Source organism: Rhinatrema bivittatum, chromosome 1 (assembly GCF_901001135.1).
Source record: "Rhinatrema bivittatum chromosome 1, aRhiBiv1.1, whole genome shotgun sequence".
NCBI classification, from domain to species: domain Eukaryota; kingdom Metazoa; phylum Chordata; class Amphibia; order Gymnophiona; family Rhinatrematidae; genus Rhinatrema; species Rhinatrema bivittatum.
In genome coordinates, this window is record NC_042615.1 from 48832589 (window position 1) to 48845203 (window position 12615).

Below are 12615 nucleotides of genomic sequence, written 5' to 3' on the forward strand. Positions count from 1 at the left end.
TGTCGGTTTTCATGACCGCAGTACAGCAGTAAGGGAAACTGACGCCGATAACCCGCATTGGTTTTAGTCACTAAAAACCAATGCCGAGGAGGGTCCCCCAAGACTTGACAAAAGTCCCTGGTGGTCCAGTGGGGGTCCGGGAGCGATCTCCTGCACTCGGGCAGTCGGCTGCCAGTAATCAAAATGGTGCCGATAGCCTTTGCCCTTACTATGTCACAAGGGCTACCAATGCCATTGGTCAGCCCCTGTCACATGGTAGGAGCACAAGAGGCGCCGACGACCATGTGACAAGGGCTAACAAATGGCACCTGTAGCCCCTGTGACATAGTAGGTCAAAGGCTATCGGCGCCATTTTGAATACCGGCAGCCGAGGGCGTGAGTGCAGGAGATGACTCCCGGACCCCCCGCTGCACCACCAGGGAGTTTTGGTAAGTCTTGGGGGGGGGGGGGTCAGGAGGGTGGGGGGTTTGTTTAAATTGGCTCCTTTAGACGGCCGAATAATTTGGCGAAGATTCATTGTATTCGTGGGGAATCGTGATATGTTTCGCTTCCCCACGAATAAAATGAATATGGCCCTATACGTTGCAGATTCCCATTTCGTAGGGAATGAATGCACATCCCTATCTGGATGTGCTTCCCGTTCTCGCTGAACGAGCGCATGCAGAACTTATTCTCTTTTGTTCAACAGGGCCGTGCTCACCGAGCCCTCCTTCATGTGGCAGAAGGAGTTGCCAGGAAACTTGGAGGCGGCGGTGTTGTTGTTGGCCAGAGCCGGTAAGTTGCTGGTCGAGTGTCTGCGCAGGAATCCCAGTATGAAGCTGGAACTTTTGTGACTGCCGAACGCCGGTCACGAAAACCGATACCAATAAACCCGGCGTCGGTTTTCGTGACCGCTGTACAGCAGTAAGGGAAACCGACGCCGATAAACCCGGCATTGGTTTTAGTCACTAAAAACCAATGCCGGAATCCCAGCTTCATACTGGGATTCCTGCGCAGACACTCGACCAGCAACTTACCGGCTCTGGCCAACAACATGCACTTTTTTTGTTACAGATGTTGGCAATAACATGAAAAAAGAAAGTGGAAGATGGGGACCACCAGGGGATATGATGCTTTGCACACTTGCTGCACTTGGCAGTAAGGGAGAACCTGAGGCCAGGGACCAAAGAATGCTGCAGTTTAGGCCTAAAGGAACTAATAGAGAGTTGCAGTAAATAGCAGGGCGTTTTCACTGGAGCATGAAGGGCGGGCAGCAGCTCCATCAGAAGCAGGAAGCAGTACAGGTGCTTCCGAACTAGCTTATTCAGGATGTAGTCACCAGGTGGAATTCTATCTGTCTGATGCTGCAGTGATAAGTCTAGCAAAAGACAGCCCATCATGACTCTGATAACCAAGATAGGTGTGGATTGCACCCACCCCACCCCCTCCCGGGGCATGATGATAAGGTATACATGACACAGGTAATACGCGTTCTGACATAATCTCAAAGCATCTTGTCTTTCCTGAGACTAATGTGGCAGCAGTCAATTTAATTCATCCTCTGGAACAAAAACTAACAAACACTCTTGAGAAGCAAAAATATTTTTCTGCACTGTTCACACAAAAAGCTTTGGTGCTCTGTACTTCTGCTTGTTGGAGCCATGTTTCACGTGGAATAAGCAATGTCCAAACTGAGAACTACTATGCTTTTTGAAAAAAAACATCATATCCTTTTAAACTTTTGATGCACACTGGTGTCAAATCACATTATTGTGAATAGCAGCACCTTGTAGGACACTGTGATGTGACTTCGCGGTGCTGGAAATGCAGAGTGACACAGCTTGTCAGAAATGCACTGCTGTGTATTCAAATCAACTGCTCTTTCTGTGCCAGAAGATTGGGCATCTTTATTTACAGCTATTCTGAATGACTGCATTCCCTCATGGGCTCGATTTGTGGTGAATTCAATAGTAGAATGTTTTTAATTCCCATTTTCACTTCATTGAGTTGTGGTAAACTAATCAGTCATTCGTAAAATAAAATGGGCTTTCTTTCCAGCCTTTTATAAGTATATTTTACATTAATCTTGTATTAATTAAACACCCCCGAGGCACAGAACTGGTTCTTGGCTTTCACAGTGATGCTCTGTAGCTTTCCTCTTCAAGTCAGTTTACTGCATGTGGTAAATAGAAATCCAATAGCGTGGCCTAGGGCCTGATTCATCAAGGCATTTTCCCATAGACCCATAATGGGAGAAATGCCTTAGTGAAGCAGGCACCAAATTTCCATATATTTGGCTTTTTGTTGTGGTGATTCCTCACATTCTAGTCTTTGTTATTTGAAAATAGTCTTGATAATACTTTCAGGCAGTTTGTCAGTTAGACATTTGTGTCACTAATCATCAATACGAACAGGGCTAGCCCTTAGAAAGACAGGATAGCACTATTCTGATGAGATATATATAAAAAAAAAACCACCAAAGGGATCATTAGAATACATTTGTAGCAATAAATCCTTGAAAAATTAATTGATGTAGGCTAAGAATTTAATCCTTTTCTCCAATTAGAGGAGAATTTCCAAGAGTGTTTATCTGTGGAAAAAAAAATCTTTTGAAAATTGAACCTCCCTTTCTTCTCTGGGGAAAAGGGGTGATGCCAGGGACAGGGTTAAGGCAGGATTGGTGATGTACACACGCCTACTTCAGTCCCATCTGCAAAGCATGCAGGGTAAACATTTTCCACAGCAGTGACCTGCCGCCAGATTTTCAAGGTGAAACTCTGTGGGGAAATTCCCTGTGAAAATTGGCTTGCATGCCCATGCCTGCAAGCACCACGGGGAGTTTGAAAATTGGTCACTTCATTTTCTCTTGCTCCCACAGGCCAATGAGAGGCCTCCTTCCTGTCTCCTGCCCACAAGCAGGAAGAGGAAAAAAAATTCTGATTGGGCCCTGCTGGCAGGAAGAAAGAGGATCCCACTGGCTGATTGGCCTATGGGGGCCAGGAAAAAGTTAGGAGTCCCTTTGGCAGAGGGCAGTAGCAGAAGATGAAGATGGCTGGAAGAAAGAGACCCATGGGTTTATGATAGAAGAGATGGCATGGCTGGAAGGAATCCCATTGGCTGCAAGGGCCCTAAGGAGGAGACTGCTTTTGCTGGTGGGTTCAGGGTGGGGAGAGATAGTGAGTGAGAGAGTAGGGGGGAAGGAGTATATGTAAGGACGGCATATTTGTGTTGTGCATATGTAAGTGGGTATGTGCTTAGGGAGGAAGGAAGGGAGTGTGTGTGTGTGTGTGTGTGTGTGTGTGTGTGTGGGAGTGTATGTGAGTGGGCGTGTGTATGTGTGTGTGAGAGTGTATGTGAGTGGGCATGTGTGTGTGTGAGGAATGTGTGCGAGCATGAATATGAAAATGAGCTTGTATGTGTGTGAGAGAGTGTGAGAGTGTCTTAGAGGAAAAAGCTTTATGCAGGGGCAGATTGGCCTATTGGAGCTTCGGGCATGCCTTGGTAAGCCACTCAAATTGGCTATGTGTCCTCTGTTTGCTGTGTTCCCCCCGCTCTAGTAGAAAGGGTCCAAAGGAGCTGCCATAGGAGTTTATTCTATTGGTGAGCAAAAAATGAGAAGAGAGGCCACAGCCCAAGCTGGTGGCAGCTGAAGAAACGAAAGAGAGGCTGCGAGTCACCGCTGGAGTCCAAGCCAGAGGCAGTTGAAGAAATAGAAGAGGGGCAGTGAAGCCGTTGCCAGAGCTCAGGCCGGTGGCGGCTGAAAAAATGAAAGAGGGGCCATGAGCTGCTACTGAAGCCCAGGCTGGTGTTATGGTCAGAGGGTGTTTGAGTGGATTTTTGGGTACTGTGGAGGTGACCACGCCCACGGGGAGGAGCCCCGTGAGGAACCACAGTACTAGGGCTAGATTCGAGACGCACAAACACAGAGATTCGTCTTTTATTATACAGCTGAGGTATTCCACCAGAGATGGCAGTAGTGAGATGATCCAGAGGTAGCAGTCCAGGGATCCTCTGCAGAGGGGACCCATCTCACAGAGATAGTATAGGGAGATCCGGATGCAGGTTCCCAGTGCAGCAGAGCTGTAGATGAGACAGACTGACAATGTTAGATTACTCACTAAGTTGGTTGCTGTATAGGTGAAGATCCCAGCAGGCAGAAGTAGTTGAATACAGGCACCGAGCCAGGGAGAGCAGGCCCTCGAGGAGCGAGTACCTGATCCCAGATAGGCACCTGAAAGAAAGCAAAGGGCCCCCGAGGAGCGGGTACCCCGGTTAGAGAAATACCCCAAAGGTCAGAGAGAGCTTCCAGTGGCAGCAAGGAAGCGGCAGAGTAGCTCAGACTGGAGGCCTTCCATCCTTTCACGATCCTTGCTAACATGGCTCTTTAAAAAGCCTTCACTAAAGAGTGTGGAGGGTTAGAGAATGAAAGTACAGGGTGATGCAGATGAGAATGAATTTACTCAATCCTACATTTAAGAAGTAATATTTCAAAGCGATAGTAACTCAATAACATACCTGGACTTGACCAACATTACTCAAATAATGATTTTTATTTATGAAATTGTAACCGAACTTTATTGGCACCTGTTAGAATGTACGAAACCTCATTTAACTTACCTTACTCTATGTGCCTGTTTGTAACCCTTGCGATGGTATATACTTAGCGACGGTATAGAAAAGTTTTTAAATAAAATAAAATAAATAAACTCGAAGAGACGTGGATAAAGACGTGGGTGGCGTGCGCGCACGCACCCCAGGAGGCCCTCAGAAGAAACATGGCGTGAGGCTTTGCCATTGCCGTTTTGGGACGCCGGGGAGAGCGGCATGCAGACGCCGGCGGTGGCCATCTTCCCAGGGCTAGCGGGGAGAGCAGAGAGAAAGGTGAGGCACAAAGGTCGAAGCCGCCTGAGACCGACGGACGCAACAGCTGGCGGTGGTTGAAGAAACGGAAGAGGGGTCATGGGCTGCTGCCGGAGCTCGGGAGAGTGACGGCTGAGAAAGAAAAAAGAGGCCATGAGTCTCTGCCGGAGCCCAAGCCGGTGGCAGCTGAAGAAAAAAAAAAAAGGGGCCACGAGCTGCCACCGGAGCTCAGGTCGGCGGCGGTGGCTGCAGAAAGGGAAGAGAAACCAGATGTTACCACCGCAGCCCAGGAGAGTGATGGCCGAGAAAGGAAAAAAAAAGAAACCGCAGGTTGTCTCTGGAACCCGGGAGAGTGACAGCTGAGAGAGAAAAAAAGAGGCCATGGGCCACTGCCAGAGTCCAGGTCAACAGCAGCCAAAGAAAGGGAAAGGAGGCCATGGGCCACAAGCAGCGCTCAGGTCTGCGGTGACCAAAGAACACGAAAAGGCACAATTTGTGTGTATATGTGTGAGGCAGTCTGTGTGTGTGTGTGTGTGTGTGTTTGTGAGGCAGCCTGCTTGTGTCTGAGGCAGTCTGCTTGTGTGTTGTGTGTGTGAGGCAGCCTGCTTGTGTGTGGTGAGTGTGTGTGAGGCAGTCTGCTTGTGTGTTGTGTGTGTGTAGGCAGCCTGCTTGTGTGGTGGTGAGTGTGTCTGAGGCAGTCTGCTTGTGTGTTGTGTGTGTGAGGCAGCCTGCTTGTGTGTGGTGAGTGTGTCTGAGGCAGTCTGCTTGTGTGTTGTGTGTGTTAGGCAGTCTGCTTGTGTGTTGTGTGTGTGAGGCAGCCTGCTTGTGTGTGGTGAGTGTGTCTGAGGCAGTCTGCTTGTGTGTTGTGTGTGTGAGGCAGTCTGCTTGTGTGTGGTGAGTGTGTCTGAGGCAGTCTGCTTGTGTGTTGTGTGTGTGAGGCAGCCTGCTTGTGTGTGGTGTGTGTGTCTGAGGCAGTCTGCTTGTGTGTTGTGTGTGTGAGGCAGCCTGCTTGTGTGTGTGTGTGTGTGTGTGAGAGAGAGAGGCAGCCAGCTGGGTTTATCGGCGTCGGTTTTCGTGACCGGCATACGGCAGTCACAAAAACCGTTTGGGTTCTCGTTAGCAAGGATGCACTAAGGGTCGCAAGCGACCCTAGCGCATCCTTGCTAATGCGACCCCCTAATTTGAATATTGCATGGCGCCCGCTTTCTACTCACCTTTATTGCATCGGCCCCTTAGTGAGGCTTCTGTCTGAGGTGGCTGGGCTGAGCTTTGAGAGGGGCCGCTGGCTGTGGATCTAATGAGTCTTCGGGAGAGTGAGGGTGCCAGGAAGGGGTGAAAATGAGAAAGATAGGGGGGCTGCTGCAAGCTGAGAAAGGGCTGGCAACAAGCATCGACTTTTACATAACGACGCAGCACCGCTGGGGGCAGGAGGACACTCACTGAGTCCAAAAGAAACAGCACAACAGCAAATGTCTGTGTGTATTTGAACCACAGGCTGGCAGTGTGGTTTGTCTCACTACTCGGTAACTGGTTCAAGAGCAGATTGATTGGCAAAAATCTAACTCTAGACCAGGAATCCAGTTTATCGTATGAGAGATGTAACCAGAACTGTGGGGGCCCCAACCAATTGTCTGGTTGGAAGTGGGGTCTGCAGCTCAGTTCGCTCACCTCTGGTCCAGGATGTGTTCTACTTAGTTTGTTAGGAAAAATGAGAAATTCATGTTAGAAATGTTTTCTAAATTCTGCCAGGCTCAGGTCACATGTACGTTTCAGTGATTAGCTCAGTGTGGTTTTGGGAGCTTTTAAAGTATGTGCCACACAGAAAGCGCACACATGAGTCAGGTACCCCGTGAGCCAGTTTTGGGAAAAAAATCCCTCGGGCTGATATTTGCCTGCAATCTACCCTTCCTATATGCGTACTGCCCAACCTGCCCCTTCAGGCGAACACCCCCCCCCTTTCCCTACTGCTAATCAATGCAAATCTCAATGTGACTGTAAATCAAAAGCTCTCAAGTATGGTGGAGGCTGTGCAAGCTTTACTTTCATCAGCACTGCAACTAGCAGAAGATTCAGTGCACATCCAGTGCACTCTGGCTGAGGAAGCTAGCTCCATGCAGGGTAAACTCATTTTGGCTGTTCCTCTGCTCAGGTCAGTTTGAATCTCTCTGACCTGCATAGGGTCCCGCTGCCAGTAGCCATTTCACCCTCTTTGGATTTGGGTGACCAATAACTCGGAATTCCTATGGCTATCAGCAAAAACATCACTTTGGAAGTTGTCACCAGAATTGAGATTATTTTGGTGGATTCTTTTTCTCAGCTACGTTTTTTTCTCCAGAGTTCAGCCACGAAGTTAGTAGCTCATGAAAAGAGACTTGGAGAATGGGAAGGGCAAATTGTAAAGACATATCCTGAAATATCTTCCTTGCAAGATGTTGGTTTGGCATATGTACTGTACAGTCTAGTTTGCATTCGAAACTGGAGTCTTTAAATTTTCCCAAGAACAGGCTGTTATCCTCCCAGGAACTCTTTAAGAAATACTTGAAAGAAGTCCTTAAATTCTCCATTGAGGATACAATTGGCATATCCAAAATATATTATATTCCATTTCCAACAGGCGTGCATAGTGAGAATGTGGCAGAGGGAGGAGTGGATGCTATCCTTACCATGGATAGTTTGGATGTGTCAGCATATCTGTAGCCTGTAATTCTTTCAGGATGTTTTGTCTACTAGGGCCACCTTGCTTATCTCCCTGAGCTTAGAGATGAACAATAACTTGGTGCTTCTGCTGTATTTGAAATACAAAGCTATTTCCTTCTGTGGTCAAAAATGAAGTATATTCCCTGACAGTGCACGAGTTACACAGTCCAGGAGGAAAATGTTTATTGAGAAGGCTCAGGTACTGGCTCTGGGAGCTTTTTTGGGGGGAAGGTCCCTTGCAAGAGCATAGTGAATTTTTAGGGAAATAAAAACATTTTTTAAACTTTCTCATCTGGAAATTTTTTTAAAAGATAAAATTGTTGATAAATAATTGTTATTTCTTTGTTGAAATGCAGATGGCTGCGGTTAAGAAATTATAGATCCTAATAATTTGTATTATGTCTGCGATGGAATAATTGTATTATTATATTCTGTTAAATTATATGATTTTCTTCATTTTTGCCCCCTCCAATTAAGTGGACTTATCACAATATTATCATAGGGTTTTCTTTGTGTGTGTTTTTGTTCTCCTTTCTTGATAATGTTTCAAGTCATGATTGTGTTTCCTTTGGTTTACTTTCGTTACACCCGTCGGTCGCAAACAGCTGCGACCACTAATGCTCACCTCTTTCTTTGCTGCATTAACACCTTTGGTGAAAGTGGCGGCCTCCGCCAGCTACCACCAACCCGCCTGGCATTCCTGGGATGGCGTGGGCGCTTCTGACTGCTATCTTGCCTTCGGAATCACTTAGGCGCGCGCACGGGCCAGTCTTAAGCACGTCAAGGCAGGAACCTCAGGGGTGTCCCCTCCTGATGACGTCTTCACTCCACGATACTTAAGCCGGCTGGCCATGACTATTGATGACTTGGCAACGACTTCCCTCATTGCTGAATCCACTTCACTCACTACGGACTTCCAATTCCAGCTCCTGCACTTTTGGCGTGAGACGCTCTGGGTATCCACTCCTCGGAGGCCCTTCCTCGTCTCTGGCTATCCGCTCCTCGGAGGGCCTTCTTGCCTTGGACTACTGCCTACCCCGTTCCCCAGGGCTTCTGCTGGAACATTCATTATTGTGAGTACCTTTACTCTATGGACCACTACTGTACCATCTCTAGTGTGGAATTCTCTCCAGTGTACCCCTCGCCACGGGCCACTATCGGACCTTCTCTAGAGTGGAATCCTCTCCGGTGTACCCCACGCTGTGGGCCGCTACCATACCATCTCTGGTAGGAAATCTCTTCGTTGTACTTTGCGCTGTGGATCTCTACTGTACCATCTCTAGTGGGAGACCCTCTCTGGTGTACCCCATGCTGTGGGCCACTACCATATCATCTCTAAGTGTGGAATCCCTTCGATGTACCCTGCGCTGCAGGTCACTACCGAATCATCTGTTATGCCTGTCGATCACAGATGGCTGCGACTTCTCATGCTCACCTCTTTTTTCTCCGCTCCATCTAGTCTAGGAATAATGGCAGTATCTGCCAGTTCATGCCGACCTCTCCAGTGTTCCCGGGACAGCGTGGGTGCTGCTGGCCTCCATCTTGGACCTGGAGTTACCTAGGCACGAGCGCGCAAGGGCCTATTTGAATACGTCATGGCGGGAACTTCAGGGGCGTCCCCACCCGATGACATCAACCCACTAGTGTATTTAATGGAGCCAGCCCTTGCCTTCTTCGAGTTAGCAAGGAGTTCCGTCTTGTTGTTCTCTGCTCATTCAAGGACTTCTTGTTCCTGTTACAGCTTTGGCAATTGGATGCTATGAGTACCCACTCCTCAGGGGCTCCCCTGCGTTCATGGCTATCCGCTCCTCGGAGGGCCTTCCTGCCTGTCTGTTGCTGATCTGCTTCTCTGATCTACTTGCTCCAGGATCCACCTACTATGAGTACCTCTACAGACATCTTCATTTCTGAACAACACTGAGGAGCCTACGGGGCGTACCCCAATCCTTGGGCCACTACCACCTTCCTTCAGTGAAAGCCTTTCATCATTCTTACTCTACAGTATTCCTGCTCATCATCCGCACAGGACCGCGTCCGAGTTTGGCATCGCTAACAACATCTATTGTACAGACTTCCTTGGCATACCCCACTCCGCAGGCCACTACCGGATCTGTATCCTGAGGTGCCTACTCTCACCAGAGGGGATCCATGGCGTACCCCGCTCCAAGGGCCACTAGTGGATCTTCTCCACTGTGTCTCATTCTGGGTAATTCCCATTTCCCAGGACTGTACTTCTATAATGCTAATACTGTGGACATTACTTTCCTTCCTATTTTAATAAAGTCTCTGCTTCTAGCTGTCTGCCACGCCACTGAGACTGTGCCTGCTGACAGTGAAGCTCACAGGGCTTCTCCCTGTGGGCGGAGACATCACTCATCTCAGCCCAGGGGTTCACATCCTTCCCTAAACATATCATCATCGCTACAGAGGAACCTCATCGGTGTACCCCGCTCTGCGGACCATTGCTGGATCTCCTCTACCGAGGTATTCCCTCTGGGTATACCCCACCACACAGACTTTGTGATTTCTCCTGCACTCCCCCGCTCCTCGGGCAGTGCCTTTCTCTCTCTCTAGTAAAGACTCTATTCCACAGCTGTGTCTGACTTCCGCTGAGACCTCTCCTCCCGACGGTGAGGCTCACAGGGCTCCTCCCTGTGGGCGGTACCATCTCTCACCTCGGGCCAGGGCCCACATACCTACAAATCCTAACAACTTTGTAAATCTTTGTATTAATGAGTACCTTTATCCAGAGAACCTTTTCATACAAAAACTGTATCAAACTTATATCAGACATAAAATATCGTCCTAAAATGTCCTTTTATATGAAACAATAGAGAGAAATGCTTCCATAAATGGTACTCTCATCCAAATCAGTCTCGTTATTGGTTGAAGAGATGCGATCGACTTCCAAATACTAGATATGATGATATCGAGAAAACTTTCCAGGCAATCTTCTATTGCCAATGAATCTTAAAATAGCTCTGAATAGAAGATTGCCTGGAAAGTTTTTCTCGATATCATCATATCTACTATTAGGAAATTGATCACATCTCTTCAACCAATAACGAGACTGATTTGGATGAGAGCACCATTTATTGTTAAGCATTTATGGAAGCATTTCTCTCTATTGCTTTATATAAAAGGACATTTTTAAGATGATATTTTATAAGTCTGATATAATTTTGATAATAGTTTTTGTATGAAAAGATTCTCTGGATAAAGGGACTCATTAATAGGAATATATGTATATATATATATATATATATATATATATATGTAGATTAGTGCGTTGATAAACTAAATTTGCAGGAACAGGAGAGGTTGAGAGATGCTTCAAATATATCAGTGCTTCCTCTAGCAGTTCCAGTCATGAAACTATGAAGCACATGGTGCCAGCAGCAGGTCTGTAACTACAGAGTAATTTGCATTTCAACAAGGAGGCATGAACAAGTGATGGGGATCATATAGAAATACAGAGGGAGGTAACTCATTTTCAAAATTAGAGTGATAATTGTTAAAAACAGATAAATAGGGTTTGGAAAATCCAGTATTTTGGGGGGGAAAATCAATTTAAACTGAAATGAGGGGCCTATAAATGGGTTTTGTGACCAACTGGCTCCATTTCGGCAAGACAGGCAGATCTAATTATATCCCACTACATGCTGGAATTTTTAGTCCACAGAACAGCTTGAATGAAGGTTGCAAACATGAAGGGCTACTGGCAACATATAAGCCACAATGACTGAGGCACAAGTGCAGTGGGACAGAGAAAAGGAAGTGGAAACTTCTAGAATCCAAGAACTATGCAAAATAAACTATCAGTATAGGCAGAAAGTTACTGAGTGAGGCTAGATGAGATAGTTACCTCATTCTGGAGAGAACTAGCACAACACAAAAGCAAATTGTAGGCTGAATTCAAGAATGTACAGAATGAAAGTCAGATAAGAAAGATTAAAGGTACAATGGATTCAGACATTACCATAGACTTCCTACCCAACACCCCTTGTAACATGGTACCTTTATATGAAAAAAAAAAAAGGATAAAACAGCCAGTGTCAAAAAGAGAGAATATACCAAGTATATGACATTTATTTATTTATTTATTTATTTATTTATTTATTTATTTATTTATTTCAGATTTTTATATACCGGCATTCGAGACAGCAGTCACATTGTGCTGGTTCACATAAAACAGGGGTGCATAGTAAACATAACTATAACAATGGTGTTGAAAAAGGCAGTTACATATAACAGGGTGATAAGAAACATGTCTAACTAAGTGGAAAAGGGGAAGAGCCAATCTCAGAATGAAGATCAGAGGCTGCCAGAATGCAGAATCATTCCAGGAAGATACAATATTCCTAATAGGTGCTGTTTTTTATGGGTCAGCTCATGGTTTACCCAGGCTTTACCCAGGGCAAGTCTTGCCTCACAATCTGCTTTCACTTTTTGAAGGAGTTATAAACATGTGGATAAAGGTGAACCGGTAGATATAGTATATTTGGATTTTCAGAAGGCATTTGACAAAGTTCCTCATGAGAGGTTTCTAGGAAAAGTAAAAAGTCATGGGATAGGTGGCGATGTCCTTTTGTGGATTGCAAACTGGCTAAAAGGCAGGAAACAGAGAGTAGGATTAAATGGACAATTTTCTCAGTGGAAGGGAGTGGACAGTGGAGTGCCTCAGGGATCTGTATTGGGACCCTTACTTTTCAATATATTTATAAATGATCTGGAAAGAAATACGACGAGTGAGATAATCAAATTTGCAGATGACACAAAATTGTTCAGAGTAGTTAAATCACAAGCAGATTGTGATAAATTGCAGGAAGACCTTGTGAGACTGGAAAATTGGGCAACCAATGTTGGGTTCCATATTAGGTGCTACAACCCAAGAAAGAGATCTAGGTGTCATAGTGGATAACACATTGAAATTGTCGGTTCAGTGTGCTGCGGCAGTCAAAAAAGCAGACAGAATGTTGGGAATTATTAGAAAAGGGAATGGTGAATAAAACGGAAATGTCATAATCATTATACGAATCATTATACGACCTTATACCCTCAGGACCTTAATCTGGACAA